The sequence below is a fragment of the Hippopotamus amphibius genome, chromosome X (genome assembly GCF_030028045.1).
Source record: "Hippopotamus amphibius kiboko isolate mHipAmp2 chromosome X, mHipAmp2.hap2, whole genome shotgun sequence".
NCBI lineage: Eukaryota > Metazoa > Chordata > Mammalia > Artiodactyla > Hippopotamidae > Hippopotamus > Hippopotamus amphibius.
In genome coordinates, this window is record NC_080203.1 from 110,216,408 (window position 1) to 110,236,853 (window position 20,446).

Here is a 20,446-nt window from a genome sequence, read left to right on the forward strand (position 1 = left end):
CAGGGAATTCCCCCAGATTGGCTTCTTTCAGGTAACAAACACTATGCTTGTAAGTTTCCTCCATGTTTTTTTTCATGGCTTGACACCTCATTTCTTGTTATCACAGAATAATATTCTATTGCATGATTGCATCACAATTTGTTTTATCCATTCTCCTACTGAAAGATATCTTGGTTGCTTCCAATTTTGACGTTTACAAGTAAATATGCTATAAACATTCCTGTGCAGGTTTTTATGTGGACATAATTTTCTATGAATTTGCATAAATCTCAAAGAACATGAATGCTAAACTTTTAGCTTTGTAAAAAATTTCCAAACTATCTTCCAACGTGGCTATATCATTTTACATCTCCACCAGAAATGAAAGAGAATTGCTGTTGCTCCATATCCTCACAAGCATTTTATATTGTCAGAGTTTTGAATTTTGGCCATTCTAACAGCTGTGGAGTAGTATCTCATTGATGCTTTAATTTACAGTTCTCTAATGACATATGATGTGGAGCATCTTTTCATATGTGTCATATTTGCCATCCGTATATCTATTTTGGCAAGCTGTCTGATTAGATCTTTTGCCAATTTTTTAATTTGGTTGTTCATTTTGTTGTTGTGAGGTTTAAGGGTTCTTTATGTTTTGGATATAAGTCCTTTATCAAATGTGCTTTTCCAAATATTTTCCCCCTGGGTGTGGCCTGTCTTTGCACTCTCTTAACAGAATGTCTTTTGCAGAGCAGAAGTATTTCTCTTTAATGGCGTCCAACCTAGCTATTTTTTCTCTCATGGAATGTGCTTTTACTGCTGTATCTAAAAACTCATTGTCAAACACAAGGTCACCTAGATTTTCTCTTCTGTTATCTTCTATAAGTTTTATATTTTTGCATTTTACGTTTCCGTCTATGATTCATTTTGAGTCAATTTTCATAAAAGATGTAAGGTCAGTATCTAGATGCATCTTCCTGAATGTGAATGTGCAGTTGTTAAGCCCCATTTGTTGAAAAGATTATTCTTTTCCACTGGATTGCCCTTGCCCCTTTGTCAACAATAAGTTGATTGTATTTATGTGAGTCTACTCCTGGGCTCTTTGGTCCACTAAATTGATTTGTCTATTCTTCTAACAACACACACTGTCATGATTACTGTGGCTTTAAAGTAAGTCTTGAACTAGAGTATTGCTGGTCCCCCAACTGTGTTCTTTTACAACGATGAACTGGTTATTCTAGATCTTTTGCCTTTCCATGTAAACTTTAGAACCAGTTTGTTGATATCCACAAAGTAAATTGCTGGGATTTTTATTGGGATTGTATTGAATCTATAGATTACGTTAGGAATAACTAACATCTTAACAATATCGAGTCTTCCTATCCAAGAACATGGAATAGCTCTCCATTTATTTAGATCTCTGATTTCTTTCATCGTTTTGTAGTTTTCCTTATACAGACCTTATAAAATTTTGTTAGATTTATACCTATTTTAATTTTTTTGCTGCAAATGTAAATAACACTGTGCTTTTTATACTCAAATTCCAAATGTTCACTGCTGATATATAGGAAAGCAACAGACTTTCGTATACTAACCTTGAGTCCTGCATGCTTGCCATAATTGCTTATTAGTTCCAGAAGGGGTTTATTTTGTCAATTTTTTGAGATTTTTCTATATAGACAATAATATCACCTACAAACAAGGACAGTTTTACTCCCTTTTTCTCAATCTATACACATTTTCCTTCCTTTTCCTGTTTTTTATTACATTAGATAGGCCTTACAGTACAATTTTGATAAAGAGTAGTGAGAGGGGACATCCTTACCTTGTTCCCCATCTTGGGGGGAAATCATCTAGTTTCTCACCATTAAGAATTATGTTAATTGCAGGTTTTTTGCAGATGTTCCTTATCAAGCTGAAGAAATTTCCTCTCTATTTCTAGTTTACTGAGTTTATCATGAAAGGGTATTGTATCTTGTTGACTGCTTTTACTGCATCTATTAGTATGATTGTGTGATTTTTCTTTAGCCTGTTGATGTAATGGATAACATTAACTGATTTCAAAATTTTGAACCACCCTTAGATACCTGGAATACACATTTGGTTATGGTGTATAATCCTTTTTATACATTGTTGGATTTGATTTCCTAATATTTTGCTGAGGATTTTTGAATCTATGTTCAAGAGAGATACTGATTGATCGTTTTGCTTCCTTGTAATGTCTTTGCCTGGTTTTTGTATTAGATAATGCTGACCTCATAAAATGAGTTAGGAGGTGTTCACTCTGCACCTATTTTTTGGAACAGATTATAGAGAATTGGTATCATTTGTTTCCTAGATGTTTGGTAAAATTCAATAGTGAAACCATTTGGGCCTGGTGCTTTCTGTTTTGGACGGTTATTACTTACTGACTTCTATTTCTTTAATAGTTGTAGGTCTACTCAGATTGTCTATTTCCCCTTGTGTGAGTCTGGATAGACTGTGTCTTTCATCTTTTATCAAATTTGTGGGTGTAGAGTTGTTCAAACTACAGTTGACGCTTGAACAACATGGGGGTTAAGGGCACTGACCCCTTGTACAGTAAAAAATCTAAGCATAACTTTATGGTAGGCCCTCCATATCCATGGTTCTACGTCCAAGGATTCAACCAACTGTGGATCATGTAGTTGTAGTATTTACTGAAAAAAAAATCTGTATATAAATGGACCCGTGTAGTTCAAACCTGTGTTATTCAAGGGTCTACTGTATTCTAGTCGTGCTGGTTCCTCTTTCATTTCTGATACCAGTAATTTGTGTCTTGTCTCCTTCCTCCCTCCCTCTCCCTCTCTTTCTCTCTTTCTTTCTTTCTCCCTAACCAGCCTTGATTTCAATGGCAGAGCTCCAGAAACCTGGAAGCACCTCACCTAGCCTCTCAGTGGAGTGGGAAGGAGCAGGGAATTGGAACTCAGAGGCTCAAATCTTAGAGAAGGGCTGATGGCAAGCCTGGGGAGAGGCTGCATGCCTGAGTCACCTAGTGCAGATCTTGGGCGGTGAACATGCCCCTGGCCCTGTGCAGGATGAAGTCCTTGGTAGCACCACAGAGGTGCTCCTTGGACGGGATCTCCAGTATGGCTAGAATGGAGCACTGGTGGGCATGGAGCGTGTGCTGCACCATCTCTGCGATATACTGGTTGATGACCATGTCCTCCCGAATTAGAAACTGCCAGCAAGTGTCTTCAATCTCACTGATGGTATTATCTTTCTCCACCACTAGGAAATTAAGAGTGTTGGTTCCCGTTACACTCCCTTATGCCGCCCAGCAGTCACGGTGTCCTTGGGTCCCATCACTGCAATTAGCTTCCCCCTCTCTACCATGCTCACAGTCAGCAATACCTTAAATATTTTACTTTATTCTCTTTTTGCTTGCATGGTTTCTGAAGACAAGCCTGATTTAATTGTTCTTATTCCTCTGTAGGTAAGATATTATTTTCTCTGGCTTCAAGATTTTCTTTTTGTCTTTGATTTTCTGCAGTTTGGATATGCCTAGATATCGATTTTTTGGTATTTATTTTATTTTTTGTGCTCTGAGCTTTTTGGATCTATGGTTTGGTGTCTTTTATTTTTGGAAAATTCTCAGCCTTTAAAACTTCAAAGATTTCTTCTGCTCCTTTCTCTCTTATCCTTTTGTTATCGATATTACATATATGTACACTTTTTGTAATTGTCCCACAGTTCTTGAATAGTCTGTTCAGTCTTTTCTTTTTTGGTTTTGGAAGTTTCTATTGATGTATCTTCAAGTTCACTGCTTCTTTCTTTTATGAGTGAATCCATCAAATACATTCATCATTTCTGTCACAGTGTTTTTGATTCTTTCTGAAAGTTTCCGTCTCTCTGCTTACATTATCGATCTTTTCTTGCATTTGTCTACTTTTCCCCTGAGAACGCTCAGCATATTAATCGTAGTTGTTTTAAATTCTCAGTCTGATAATTCCAAACTCTTTGGAATATCCGAGTCTTGTTTTGATGCTTCCTTTGTTCTTTCAGACTGTGCTTGTCTTTTAGTATGACTTGTGACTTTTTTATTGAAAGCCACACATGATGTATTGGGTAAAAGGAACTGAGGTAGTGTGAGGTTTAAATTTATCTGACTAGGAGGGGTAGACTGTGTATACTTTTTGTTGCAATTGTGGTGCTACATGCTAAAATTTCCTCTAGTGTCCTTGCTTTTTCTGTTTGTCTCTCCAGTTTGGAGGGCAGAAGTTTGCCTATAAGCTCTATTCTCTGATGAATGTAAGAATTGTTGATTTTTACCTTGAGAACATTTCTTTTCTTATTGTGCGTACTTCTAAGCTCTTTACATGTCAGACCTAAAACTGGAAGTCAGAACCATTTCTTTTTTAGGAGCAGACTTTCTATTCTGACTTAGCAAGTAGTTTTCAGATGCAACCTTTTTTTTTGTACTTGGCCTTAAATTTCCAATATAATTCCTACTATCTGTATTCTCCAATGTACTGCTGATTAAGTTTAAGCTTGTTGCTGTTGAGTTCTAGACTGCCAATGGGACATGTTAGTTTTTGAAGAACATATTGTGACTTTTATGCCATGATGAATTATTTTGAAACCTCCCCCCTTCGAAAAAGTCCCCCAAGGATTTCACAGCAGGAACTACCTCTGGCATTGGGGACAACAGGTTGAGTCTCTGAGTTTCCAATCGGTTTTTTAATTCCTTTGGTCTTAATCCTGACCATATAACCAAGATTTATTTAATGAAGGCCTGAAAGCTCTTGCTTCCATTTGAAACTGCAAAATCCAAACATTAGAATGGAATGGAAGGAATGAAGTCATTTTCTAGCTTGCTTTTCTCTCTTTTATTCTGTCTCTAAACAGTTTGTGCCTCATGGCAAGAGGTCTTTGCTATGGAATGAGCTGTGCCCCCCTAAAGTCATATGTTGAAGCCCTAGCCCCTCATAAGACTGTATTAGGGATAAAGCCTTTAAGGAAGTGATAAAGATCAAATGAGGTCATGAGGGTGGAGCTCTAATCTGATAGAATTGGTGTCCTTATAAAAGAGGAAGAAAAACCATCTCTCTCTGTCTCTGTCTCTCACTCTCTCTCTGCCATGTGAGGACTCAGCAAGAAGATGGCCATCTGCAAGACAGAGAGCTCTCACCAGACACTGAATGTTGATCTTGGACTTTCCAGCCTCCAAATCTGTGAGAAAATAAATTTCTGTTGTTTAAGCCACCTCGTTTATGGTATTTTGCTTTGGTAGCCCTAGAAGACCAAGACAGTCCTTTGCTGACTAATATAACTGGGTTTACTGAGAAGTTTCAGCTTGGTGGAATCTAAAGACAAAGTGGCTGCAGTGTTTCCAATTACTGTCTTCTCTCATGTACTGTTGGATCTCCCTTTCCAGTAGAGCAATACGATCTTATGAAGATTCCCTAGCTTTGTGGCCACTTCTGGGTATTAAAATTTAGTTCAAATTAAAGCATTAACTTCAAAGTTGTTTTAAATCTCATGTCCTTTCCTTATCCTCAGGTCAGCTTTGAGTGGCAGTCCTGACTATGGGATGTGAGATTGAAGGTGTTGGCAGAGTCTGGCTCTGAGACACCTCTTTCCTCTCTAATAACCCTCTCTGTGGGTATTCCCGCTTCTCTAATATTGACAGGCTGAAGATGCCCTCTGTGTGGCAATGCCCAAATACTGACCTGCTCAGAAGAACCTTGGACATACCTCCAGGTTCTTTGTTGGTCTCCAAGAAGCCTCTCTACTATGCTGTTCCCTGACAGAAGAGGTCCCCATGTAGCAGAACATCCTATAGCCTCTTGTTGCTAAGGTGCCTCACTTGGTAGCTAGCTTCCTTGATTGGGCTATTAGCAAAATTGCTCTATCCAGGTAATCTTGGCAGTGACCACTGGAAATTCATACATTTTCACACGCCAAAAGGAGGGAATTCACACTGCTCCACTGCCTTCGTCTCTCCAGTCATCCATGTGTTTAACCATATTCTTCCTTCTCAGATAAACACAAAAATGAATCCTAAGCTATGTTTAAGATTTTGATTTATGTCAAAGGAGAGATCTTTAGAAATAAAGACTCATTAAAACAGGGACCAATTAATGGGCTTGTGAACTCATTTTTTGTAAATATTACCTTATCCTCTAATTCTTAAATTGTTATTCAACTTCCACAGGATGAATATTTTACTTCACTCAACAAATATTTACTGAGCACCCAAGGTGTGCAAGGCACATCAATAAAAATGTCCAAGATTGTTCCTGCCCTCAAGATATCTAAGGAGAGCTAAAATAGATACATAAATATTTTTAATCTCAAGGTAAAAGATGATAGGTGACATAAGAGAGTGTTGAGAACTCAAAAAGGAATAAATAACTCTATTTTGATTTATCCAGGAAAGACTTAGGGAACAGGACATTTGAGCTGGGTAAGAATATGCAGAGAACAAAAAGATATTCTAGACTATAAAACAAAAACATACAGACAAGAGCGATAAAATGGAAAAAACACTTGAAATTGTTGGGGAAGAGATAAATATTTTAGCATATCCCTCTTCGAAGTTAAAGTAAATATTGGAAGTGGAAAGATACAGAAATAAAAAGAAGGCATGAAGGAATAATAAGAACTAATTAAGCAGCTGGATTTTTCCACCTTTAAGTAGGTTCATGTAGCACTTTGCACAGAGTGAATACTGAAAAAGATGTTTTAGCAACTTGACTGCTAAATCCCAATTATGCTTAAACTTCTCATCTTTTCTACTAAATTAAAAGACATTAGAATAAAGAGTTTTGAAAGCAGCTTTACATCTTTTTATTTTTTTCTCAATTGAGCAACTATTCACTATGTATGTCTAGCCACCATGAGAAATACAAAAATTATAATCTCACCTTACAAAGACCTCAAATTTTATCTTTTCCTTTTCCTGATTTGTTTTATTTTTACATAGACAGCAAGATAATTGATACTAATAAGCCTAATTCAATTATAATTTATTATTAACCGCACCCCCTACTGTTACTGTTCTCCTTTCATTAAGAAAATGTAGGAATGATTTCTGACATAATGTTAACCTGAGTTGTTATTACTGGAACAGAATGGTTTTATTTTGGCTCTTTTGTCATTGAGTGCCAAAAATGACTTTTTGAATTTCTAACTGGCATATTCTTTCTCTGTGATTTCCCTGAGTTTTCAGTGACTACTTTTATCAAGTATATCTGTATGGCTTATATATATTTTCATTTTTAAAATAAATTTACTTATTTATTTATTTACTTATTGGCTCTGTTGGGTCTTCGTTGCTGCTCGCAGGCTTTCTCTAGTTGTGGAGAGTGGGGGCTCCTCTTCATTGGGGTGCATGGGCTTCTCACTGGTGGCTTCTCTAGTTGCGGAGCACGGGCTCTAGGCACATGGGCTTCAGTAGTTGCAGCATGTGGGCTCAATAGTTGTGACTCGAGGGCTCTAGAGTGCAGGCTCAGTAGTTGTGGCGCATGGGCTTAGTTGCTCCTCGGCATATGGAATCTTCCTGGATCAGGGATCGAACCCCTGTCCCCTGCATTGCCAGGAGGATTCTTAACCACTGCGCCACCAGGGAGGTCCTATATTTTCATTTCATTTTCAGTTCATTTTCAGAATGAATTGCTAGTCAAAATGCTTTTCCCATTTCAAAAATGTAGACTAGGTATAAGAAAGTAGGTAAAATAAGGCCCCTTTATTACAGAGGTTTTAATTTTAGCAAGATCCCTTACGTCAGCTATTCCAGTTTAATTGTTCTAAACTTTCCTGTTGATTACCTTGGGCAAGGCATGTTTGAACAAACTTAAAGCAGAGAGGGCTTGTTATAACAGTCCATTCCTCAGCAGATGATAACCACATCCTATTTAACAATATACATGCTACCTGTAGATGTCACTATACCCTTATAATTCTTCTCAGTGCAGTGACCTATTCCTTCTCCACCACACCCCCCACTTTAGAGTTACAAGAATGAATATTTGAAGAGATATTGAATTTCTGTTTTCTAAACAGAGAATTGAAAGGTGAGATTTCCCAGAATGTAAAATACAAAATCGCAAATCAGGCAATCACAGAGACAGACAGACACAGACACACACAAGACACAGACACACACATACACATGCCAAAAGGAGTGCTTTCAAAGGTAGATAATTATATTTACCACCTATGTTTCATTAGTCAGTTGGTAACCTTTCAGGTTAACCTTTTCAGGTTAGAAACAACATCAAAGCAAGAATGTGGCTATTACCTCTCTTTTCTTCTTTATTTACAAATGATCTGTAAAATCTTAGTCTAAAAATAAACAAAAGCATGTTTCAAAAACTGTTCGCTCATAAGATCTTAGAGGAGTTGAATAAAATAGATTTCTTGTTTTAAAAAAAGAATGTGAAAATGATGCCTTTATGGACTAATTAATGGCAGAAGAAATATAAACAAATATGCCTAGTTTTAAGAATAGATTTTTTGCTTTGGCAGCCTTTTGCCTGAGAAGTGGAATTGGCAAAAGCTCAAAAACTAGGCATGAGTGATTTGTTGTCCTCTCTACACTCAACTGTGTGACACAGCAGTTAACATACAGGCTGGGATGCTGTATAAAACATTCATGAAAGCAGTACAGGAATTTCAGGGGAGCCGAGAGCTCGGTTACAATACCTGAAGTAGAATATCAATGTTGAAAGATCAGGGAATCAATGGGCAGAGGTGCTAAGATTTTGGTAGTTTTCCTTTTTGCCCTGGGAAAACAAACACTGGGCCCTTTTTTTTGTTTATCGGGCAGTCATGTTTCTTTTTGTTAATTTGGGCCTAGGGATCACTTTATCACAGCTTGTAGCATACCAAAGTGTTCTAGGTGGGAAGAGAAGGATACTCAGAAGCAACTTAGGTGTCTTACAAGGCCTAGAAGGTCAACCTTAGCATAACTGCAAAAAGCAGATCTCCCCCAGTGAGAGAAACATCACAGCCCAAGCTGAAGCAGTAAATGATCTCAGCTTTTCAAAGGCGAAGAGAATTGGAGAAAGGGAGTGCCAGTTAATTAAAAATCAGCTTTTCAGGTAGAAATGTGAATGTCCAGGTTATCCTCTGGTTGATGCTGACTGCCAAAGGGCACAGCTCAAAAAAAAAAAAAAAAAAAAACAAAAAAAAAACTCCATTGGATCAACAGGAGGACTACAGAGTCATATCCTTCTACACATAGGCCCAGATGAGAGAAAAAAATCAAAGAAGAGAGGAAAAAAAAAAAAGTCGTGCAGTTGGAATGCCCATGAGTGAAAAAGTAAGAAAATGAAAATAAAGTAAGGTGTGTAGAACGGAAAAGTCTAAAATAAACTCTATGGATGGGTATGGATTTGGAGAAAAGTCAGTAATAGCAAGGCATAATTGCAGTCAGGGGTAGCCACTGCCAATGCTATGATGGCCTTGCATTGTAGCTATTTGTAAATATGCTTCATACTCCTTGTTAGTGACTCCTTGGAGGGCTAAAAGAGAGTCTTATTCATCTTGGTTCCCCCGTAGCACCTAGCAAATCATCTGGCACCTAGTGGATTCTCAAAAAACGTTTATTTATTAAATAAATTGAAAGCAAAAGATATCCAGTGGAAAAAACAGATACAATGTAGATAGTTCTTGGATGCTGTTAATAAAAAAGTATAGGATGTCAAAAACTAGTTTGAACCTCTCAATTTGGAGATTGTAAAAAAGTTGGTGCTATTGTCAGACACTTGGAATGCAGAAAGGAGATTCAATTTGTAAATGAGAGATTCATTTCCTTTGATAGTATATGGAAATCGTCCATATTTGATAGAGGAACATAAAATAAACTGGGCTTAAATCTAACTGGTTGGAAATATAAAATGTTAGGAAAGAAGCTGGAGAGGCAGATTTGCGATTCCTAGGTAGAGAACACATTTAAATCTTCAGAATGAATGAGACCCCTGAGGAAATGTGTATATTATGTATATGAAGAAGGTAAAAAACTAAAGACTTTGGGCTATCTGGAGTCAGCAGGTGGGAGAAGAAGGTGGAATCAGAGCCTGCTGAAGAGAAAATACTGTTATACTAGCTGAGAAAAGAAAACTGTCAAAAAGGAAAGTATACTACTACCATAATCAACAATATATAATAAAGAATTTAGATGGGTAATTTAAAAATAGCAAACAGACTCCTTTACTAATTTTTTCCAACAGGTCTTTAGTTGCCTAAGAGAGCTGTCTTACTATGATATATTACACTTATAAGTTAGATATGTGGTTCCCGCAGGAAGGAGCTGGGGTGGGGGGGAGGGAAGTTAGTGGGATAAGTGACGAGGAAATGGAAACCACATATATAGGCAGAGTGTGTAAATGAAAGATCTCTTAACAGATTGATTATGTAAGGTCAAGGTATATGGATTCATTTTTTTTCACTCTGTAGTCCTTTGCCTTCTCCATGGACAACTGAACTAGAACTGAAACTACACTAATGTCTTCTGTGGATAGCTAAGAGAAGGAAGATATAGCACTAAGACATTTACCCATGATTTTTACATTAAGAGAAAACAAATATTTATTTACTTTAAAGGGTTTTATACCTCATTTTGGGGGTGGGGGAGTATAAGATGGGCTATTCTGAGTCTTTTGAAAGCTCTGCTCCCCCAGAGGAAAGTGCACATTCATGCTGAAATTTACCTGAAATTAGAGAAGATCTACAAATCCCTTCCCAAGATGCCAGGGTAAGAAGCCCTAATTTAGCAAACAGCCTGCAAATTCATTGACCTGATGCTTAAAGTGAGAAGAGCATAGTAGGATGAGGAGTCCTGAGTCCTAGTTTCACTTCTCCCAGTTCAGCTGTGTTATCATGAAAAAATACTATGATCTTGTTAGAGGTCATGAGTCTGAACTATCTCTTAGGTCCCTTTTAGTAAAACCTGTTACATGCTATGTTTCTACATAAAAAGCCAATAAAGAGCCACTGGGAAGTTGTTGTATAACAAAGGGAGTTCAACTCGAGGATGGAAGATGCCTTAGAGGACTGGGACGGGGAGGGTGGGGGGGACTCGAGGGAGGGTGGGGGGGGACTCGAGGGAGGGAGGGAATACAGGGATATGTGTGTAAAAACAGATGATTGAACTTGGTGTACCCCCCAAAAAATAATAAATAAATTTTTTAAAAAAGCCAATAAAGAATATCATCACTGAATTCTATTTGTATTTGTTTCTACTTTTATGCTTCTATTTCTTCTCACAAAAAGCAACAGACAATTTTATAGATTATGAGATACACATTTCAATTTATGCTTACCAGATATTTAGAAGACAGGTGCTAATTACATGTTAAACCCCCATGTGAACACCAGCTGCTCCTAAATAACTTTTAGTCTGAGTACAACTTTTAGATCTTTCCTTATTTTTCTACTAATTTTGAGCCCTTTTTAAAAAAATAAGAGATAGCCTAGCAGCTTGGAATACAATCACAGCAGGCCACTTTCACCAGGGGAATGATCAAACTTAACTTCCCAGGAAAGTTAGCCCATTGTTTCTCTTGAACATTTTGAAGTTCTTCTGCCAAACAAGAATTGAAAGAAGTCACACAGGCTTCTTCACAGAAAGCAAGAGCTTAGTAACAGGAGAGTGGCAGGGTCAAATGAAGGTGCTCAAGAGTACAGAGAAAGAGAGAAGGGGATGAAGCGCTCAGAACTGACAGGAGAATTAGGCGAGGACAAGCTAGCTGGACTCCTGCTCCACCTGATACTGCACATATGCGTATACCGGGAGCGGCTGCTTAAGAACGAACACACACGGCAGCTTTGCCTCCCTCCAGTTGAGAGTATTGAACCTCCAGACTTTTGGAATCCACATCCTGATTATTTTGGAGGAAAAGGAAAGAAGTGTTATCTGGTTGTTCTCAACCTAAATTTCCCCTTTAGAGTCATTAAGAAAAAATTTCAGGAAGGCATCTCTCTTCCAAACTAACACTTTTCTAGAACCTTCTAAAGAGGCATTTGGGGTAAATACAGTTTATGGAACTTAGCGGGACAGGATGATTATCTGTATGGCTAACTTCTGTGATGGGAATACTTAAGTTATTAGAGTTAATTATAATTCTAATGAGCAGAATTTTTAGACTGTATTTCAAAAAAGGGGGAAAATATTCAAATACCTGAAAGTCAACAGCAGAACACTCTTATTCCTAAGTACTCTTTCAAAAGCCCATCAAGAATCACGTAACGATGGATTAAAAAATACTAAGACATGAAGCTGAACTATATTAGGGAACCAGGAGAACTGCGCCCCCGCACTGCTACTTGATTGTAAAATTCACCATTATTGCTTGCAAAAGGCTGAGGCAGCAGGCATGTAATGGTACTGCAGAGACAGCAAATAATAACTATCTAGATGATTTTTTTTAAAAAACCAAACGTTAACAGAATTAGATCCAACAAGTGTTTAAAAGCCCATTTTCTTGACATAGGAAATATTCAGGTCTTTTCAGTACATCTCACAAGCTGCTCTGGAAGGTGCAGCTGTTTTCTGTCCCTACGGAGCTTCAGTATGGTGGATGGAGACAACTCTTGTCGAATTTGCAACGTCTGGCACTTAGGAAAAGAAAACAAAATTGAGACCAGCCCATGATGTTAGATGATCCTCTCAACCTCACTTGTAGTTTCAGAATTTTAGCTGGACAATATGAGATCCTTAGTAGTTTAAATACACATTTATATATAAAGACTTCAAAGGAATTCTTCCCTCTCTTTTGTTTAGTTCATTCATTCATTCATTCAATTTACAAACATTTATTGAGGAGCAACTATGTGCCAAAAATGATAATTGATGCTTTGTATACAAAGATAATTAGACACAATCCTGTGATCAAGATGCTCAGAGTCTAGTCATGGAGGTGGACACGCAAAGAAACATAGGATTATGTTATGAATTCTAAGGGAGTCACAAAGAGGGAGACTCTAACTCGGCCTGGGCGGGTTGAGCTGATTCTGGATCAATCATTAGTTCACTACTTGAACAGAACATGGTGCAAATTCAAGACAAAGGTAGTTTGGAAAATGTTTGGCATTCCTACCTCTTGCCCTTGCTTTTTTTTTTTTTAATGGCACTGTTAGCATTGTATTTCATGTCTGTTTTTCCCACTAGATTATGATGCATTAAGGGCACTTCTGGTTTCTTTATCACATTTTATTCCCAGGGCCTACCACTGTAGTAGGTAGGAATATTAAAGAATAAATGACCAACAAAATAGAAAGAAATTATTACAAACTATACTATAAATCACCCATCTATCTAATCTATCCATCTATCTATGGAAACCTATTTCTGACCAGGGAGCCTGAATTCAAGCAAAAGTATCATATAAGCTCTCTCTTATATGGCATTTTAAAATTATACAATAAATTTCCATCATTGAACAGCTCCTTTCTTTCTTATATACTATTAGGGAGAGTCTCTAATTTTATGATAAAGAGTGGTGATATAGTGGGAAAATGTCACTGAATCCTGCATGGTATTGACAAAAAAAATTTAAATATGGATGTAATATATATGAAAATAATACTGTTGAATTCTGAACACAATTTTCAATTCTAAAATGTTGTCTAAAGAATATTCTATTTATAGGACAGATTCCAACTGTGAAACAGAAGACACGGGTGACAGATTTTGGTACTCTGAGAAATTGATGTTGCAACCCCATGTGCAATGACAAGAACATCAGAAAAGGAGAGAGAAGTTTTAAATTTTTAACTGGAAGGGATAAAGGCAATTTCTCTTTCCCCAGTCGAACTGGCTAGAGTGGAATGGATAGAATGATTCAGGAAGAAGCACTGGGCAGCAAGTCTTCAACAAAGATGAGGTAAGTGGCCATCTAGGTGTATGTGGTTAGTAGGGTTGGAAAGAAACCAGACTTACAACCTTGTGTAAGCTACTGCAGATAAGAAGAGGCAGCGGTTGCCATAGAATCAGATATAGAGGTTGGAAAGGAGTTGGAGTAGGGCAGGAGGAGTGGCAAAGTGCCTGTCTAAGGATTGTGACACTTGGGTAATAACGCCAGGCCATAGCAGCTGCTCAGCAGTAACACAAACAGAGATGTCAGCCATCAGAGGCTTCTGCATGGTGTGTCAACACTGTTCTAAGGCTGGGGCCAAAGGCACTCTGGTTACTGCCGTAAGTTAGCATGCTATTTACTATTCAAAGGGGTTTCTAAGGCCAATCCTTCTTGGCACTGAGACAGGAACCAGAAGTAATATGGGGAGCTGGGAATAAAGTCATTAAAATAGTGGGAGTTCATTAAAAAGAGGACTGTGAGTCAGGACACTGCTGGTACTTCACCCAGATTCCTTCCCCTCTTGACTTGTGTGCCCCCATGTCCCACCTTCTGTGTGCTTTGTTTTTGATGGCTCTCACCTGAGACCTTCTTCAAACCGTGGCCTGCAGAGAGCTGGAAGTGCCTTCGAGTTTATGACCCATAACAACCACTGAGCCAGTGACTGACTGATAGGCTAGTATGAAAGCCCAGCTCTCTCACTTTATAGGATGACAAATTCTGAGTTATAATGTAAGCTCCAGAGCTTGCTGTGGGATCAGAATGAGTGACACTTCACCTGAAATCACACCTTTGTTTGGCTTTGTCTATTCTGGTCTCCCCATTCCCTTTTCCAGTTTCTCTCAGGACCGCTTCCTAAATAAATCAGTCGCGCCTAAATCTTTATCTTAGGGTTTGCATTTAGGAAACTCACTTCAGACAACTGATTTCATCGCCACTGCAAAGAGAGTTGCCTGTATGCCTTTACAATTCTAACAAAGAATTAGGAATAAAGTACAATGGGAGCACAAGAAAAGGACCCCTAAGTCTTCCTGGGCAATCACAGAAGGCTTGACAGGAAAGGTAATGTTAAATAATAGTTATGAAATATACAAAGGCGTTTCCCAGATAAGATGGGAAAGATATCTTTTGTCCTTAAATCTATCTATTTATCAATGGTGAAAATAATACTAATATCTATCTGTAGTGTGTTATTAAGTGCCTGGTGCTGCATTAAGAATATTACATTTTTATCTTACTTACTAAAATGAACACATGGAGCATATATAATCATGATGAGGAATGAGGAATCCAAAAGGTCTAGTAATTTGTTCAAATCATATAACAAGTCACCACCAGACCTTTAATTTGAACACAGGTAATTTGACTTTAGGACTCACTTGAGTTTTGATCACTTTGCTATATTGCCTTTTTTGGTAAACAACATATTAAAATAAGAACTGTCTTCAATCTCATTTCCTCTACAGTGTCAAGGTTACATTTTTCTTTTTCTTGCTGATCCCTTTTAAACCCGGTCATGATGAAAATAATGTTTAATTCATATGTGGTTCTCTGTGTTAATACTTAGAATGTTATGGAAAGAAAAAAGGAAAATAAAAAACGTGTCTGACTTTTAGGAGTCTGTCATTTGTAACAGAAGTAGAAAGAAAGTGTCCCTAAATTTTTTAAAAGGAATCATATTTAAGGACAGGATCAATGGGAAAGACAGTTGTAAAGTTGCAGACTGAGGATCTCTGATCTTGGAACACCACAGTTCCTACAGTTAAATATGATCTAAGATGATACTGGAGGCAGAATGACAAGTCAAGACAAGTCTTGAAAGATTTCTCATTATTATTACTCTGAAATCTAACTCTTTTCTAGTCTTTCTTGATTATTTCATAGTAACAGTAATTAATCTCTATATTTAAAGCAATTAACCATAGATGAGAATATTATTGGGAATATCCTTTTCATCTTAGTGCTACATAGTTGGAGAAGCTTGATATTTATAGGCACCCCATTTCCCCTTATTGATAAAGCCCAATTTGTCCCCTAACCTCTATCATCTTTTATCCCTTAACCATGTGATGTTTTACTTTAGTTACCTGAAACTATATATTCTATTTTTTATTTCTGTGGTTATATCTGTCTTTCTTAATAGAATGTAACTCAATAAGAAGAGGGAGCCTGGTAGGTTTAATGGGAAAGGTTTAACAGAATTTGATCAAATTTATAAAGACTCTTTAAGTGGTTGTTAGAACCCTGATCTACCTTGTTTATAAGTTTGGTGTATTCAATTTAAAAGAACTCTTTAAGTGCCCAGAAAGATTTTACTTCTTGGATTTATAAGTCTGCCTTATTAGGTACATGAAATGTTTGAAAGGTTCAGATATATTAAATCTGTAAATTAATGGCTTTGGTAGAGAATGTTGATTATTTACCATTTGTTACGTTTATAAACGAATTGAACATGAACAAACACAAGTAAAAGCATTGCTATTTTTAGCCAAATCAGTATATTTGGAAATAAAATATAATCTGTGAATTGACTCTAAAGGCTTAAGAAAAACAACTTTAATAATTTCAATAATAATTTAAACCTAAGACCTATAACGAGCTCTTTTAACAAAAGCTCCTTTTGGGCGTTAAAAACTGGTATTATCTGTAAAAAAATAAGAATAGGGATTTTGTCTTGTTCATCTGGTATATATAAGATACTCAATAAATATTTGTCGAATCAAAGAATGCATGAATAATGACTGTGCCTAAGGATAATGCAACACACCAGGACAGGAAATGCTATGCTTCCTTAAAACTTACCCTAAATCCTGAAACCATCACATAGTAATGGTGGGTAGGGAAGCATTATGACATAATGGAGGGAGTAAAAGCTTTGCCCTCTCTAACTGACTAAAATCCTAAGTTAAAATCCTGGCATTCAAATTTATTAGGTGTTTAGTTTTAAGGAGATTTTTAACATTTCTGATCCTAAATGTTCTCACTTGTAAATGAGAAAAAGAATGACTGCCTCATAACATATGTATAGCACAGAGTTGTCACTCATTAAATTTTAGTTCCCTCTTGTTATTTGAAGATGCAGAGAAAAACTTTTAGAAAAGAAGTTTACGTGCTAAGAATTTTGAAAAGTTGTCCAGGAGTTAGAATAACTGATTCATTAAATTAAAAATACAACAGGCTTTTAGAGAAATTTAAAAAAAAAATTATTCCATTGTTACCAAGGTAACAGTTAATCTGTTCTTAGTAAAATAGAATTTTCTCATGTTTGTCATACCCGTTAAAAGTTTTCACATACCTTAAGATATCAACAAAAGTCAAAGATCAAGTGTTTTATTATTGTTTTAATTTTTTTTTATTTTGTAATGAGCCAATAGCAAACAGCAAAAGCTAAAGATTGCTTATATTCTGGGGACTATCAGTGAGACATGATGTGCATCTTTCCCATAATGAAAGGAAGGCAAGGTACTTATTTTGCTTCCATAAGGATCAGAATAAGTTTAATTTGGATGCTTATTCTTCTTTTTTAAATTTTTTTTATTTTTTTATTTTTTTTAAAGCTCTTTATTGGAATATAATTGCTTTATAGTGTTGTGCCAGTTTTTGAGGTACACCAAAGTGAATCTGCTGTATTTATACATATATCCCCATATTCCCTCCCTCCTGTGACTCCCTCTCACCCTCCCTATCCTAGCCCTCTAAGTCATCACCCATCATCGAGTTTATCTCCCTATGTTATGCAGGAACTTCCCACTAGCTATCTATTTTACATTTGGTAGTGGATATATGTCAATGCTACTCTCTCACTTCATCCCAGCTTCCCCTTTGCCCCCCTCCACCCCCACCCCGTGTCCTCAAGTCTGTTCTCTACATCTGCATCTTTATTCTTGCCCTGTCACTGGGTTCATTAGTACCATTTTTTTTTTAGATTCCATATACATGAGTTAGCATATGGGATTTGTTTTTCTCTTTCTGGCTTATTTCACTCTGTATGACAGACTCTAGGTCTATCCACCTCACTACAAATAACTCAATTTCATCCATTTTTTATGACTGAGTAATATTCCATTGTATATATGTGCCACATCTTCTTTATCCATTCATCTGCTGATGGGCATTTAGGTTGCTTCCTCATCCTGGTTATTGTAAATAGTGCTGCAATGAACATTATGGTACATGTTTCTTTTGGGATTATGGTTTTCTCTGCATATATGCCCAGGAGTGGGATTGCTGGGTCATATGGTAGTTCTATTTTCAGTTTTGGGAGGAACCTCCAAACTGTTTTCCATAGTGACTGTACCAACTTACATTCCCACCAACAGTGCAGGAGGGTTCCCTTTTCTCCACACCCTCTCCTGGATGCTTATCCTTAAAGCCTCTCTATGAAGGATGCAGTTCTACATAGAGTTCGGGCTCTGTCCTGCTGTAGCCTATTAATCATGTGATTACAGATGGGTATGGGCTATACATGATGACGCCTTTGAAGACTGAAAATTAAGGAATGATCATGGTAGTGATGCTTTGGAGCTTAAACCAGGCCAAAACACTCTGAAAAATAGGACTTGGGATTGAATTGATGCCAGTAAAAGCTGTGATAAATAGAAATGCAGACAGAGATAGGTTGGCAGTATTTATCTTCAGTGACTTCTGTACTAGTGGATTCTGAAATACAAGGTATGTAAGTGAAAAGAAACTAACTAAATAAAAAATTGGTATTTAACTAGTAAATCAACATTTATTCTTATTTTTATAATTTGAGGCTTATTTTAAAGAATATTTTTGTTGCCATATGTGTCCAGAAAAGTGGTGACAATTATATTTAACTAAATAATAAGCTATCAAATGAACCTCTATAAACACAATCTGTAAATTTGGAAGTTCTATATACATGATAAAATTTTGATAGGCTTAAATATATTCACCTCATCCTAAAGGGATTAGACTATATAAGGTATGTTAAGCATCTGCTTTTGGAAACAAGAGATTCTTCCTGCTTATTCCCTTGTTATATGATCAAATATTTAATACTTGCAGTGTAATGTCTGATGGTGTTCAGCATCTTTTCCTATTCATTCATTTGTTCATTCATTCATTCATTCAATCATGATTCAACAAAAATATGTGAGCCCCTATTATGTGTCAGGTTTTGTATGAAGCACTAGAGAGACATTATAAGTAAGATGTGGTTCCTGCCCTCCAGGAGTCCACATTCTAGGGGCAGAGACAGGCACCTAAGTGAGTGCACTTAAAGGCTGTGGTGTATTTGCATTGTGTCAACTTGGCCAAGTCAAAATTATGTTTCTCAGAATTTCCTTCTCTTCAGAGGTCCAGATTAGTGTAGACTACAAGATACATACTGCAGGAAACCATAAACAAAATGAAAAGACAATCTACGGAATGGGAGAAAATGTTTGCAAACGATGCGACTGACAAGGGATTAATTTCCAAGATATATAAACAGCTCATACAACTCAATATCAAAAAAATAAACAACTCAATCAAAAAATGGGCAGAAGACCTAAATAGACATTTCTCCAAAGAAGACATACAGATGACCAACAGGCACATGAAAAGATGCTCAACAAGGCTAATTATTAGAGAAACACAAATCAAAACTACAATGAGGTATCACCTCACACTGGTCAGAATGGCCATCATCAGAAACTCTACAAACAGCAAATTCTGGAGAGGGTGTGGAGAAAAGGGAACCCTCCTACACTGTTTGTGGGAATATAAATTGGTACAGCCACTTTGGAGACCAGTATGAAGGTTTCTTAAAAATTTAAAAAGAGAGTTACCATATGATCCAGCAATCCACCTTCTGGGCTATATACAGAAAAGATGGAAACTCTAATTAGAAAAGATACACACACCTCAATGTTCATAGCAGCACTATTTACAATAGCCAAGACATGGAAGCAACCTGTATCCATCAACAGATGAATGGATAAAGAAGATGTGGTATATATACATACATACAGTGGAACATGAGTAATGCCATAAAAAGAATGAAATATTGTCATTTGCAGCAATATGGATGTACCTAGAGATTATCATACTAAGTGAAGTAAGTCAGAGAAGGACAAATATCATATGATATCATTTATATGTGGAATCAAAAAATGATACAAATTAACTTACTTACAAAACAGAAATAGACTCACAGACATAGAAAACAAACTTACGGTTACCAAAGGGGAAAGGCGGGGAAGGGAGGGATAAATTAGGAGGAGTTTGGGATTAGCAGATACAAACTACTATATATAAAATAACCAACAAGGACCTACTCTATAGCACTGGGAACTATATTCAATATCTTGTAATAGCCTATAATGGAAAAGAATCCAAAAAAGAACATATATACATATATATATATAAATGAATCACTTTGCTGTATACCTGAAACACAACACTGCAAAATGTTGTAAATCAATTATACTTCAATTAAAAAAAATAGTACCTGCCCTCTAGAGAGTTGTTATGATGCTCAAATAAAATAACATAGGCCAAAAAAGATACATATCATGTGAGATTTAGAAGGCAGAATTAAAGCAGCTGCATCTTCATTTTTGATTTAAAGGTCAGTGTAGGACAGGAGGCTCTGTTGCAGCTCCATTAAGCTTCTCTGTGAGCCCCCAGGATGGGTGTGGGGC

General features: G+C 36.8%; 1 pseudogene; it reads right to left on the reverse strand.

Moving 5' to 3' along the window:
* Positions 1-2,986: 2,986 nt before the first annotated feature.
* On the reverse strand, positions 2,987-3,330 carry LOC130841563 (V-type proton ATPase subunit F-like; annotated as a pseudogene).
* Between the last annotated feature and the right edge of the window lie 17,116 nt (positions 3,331-20,446).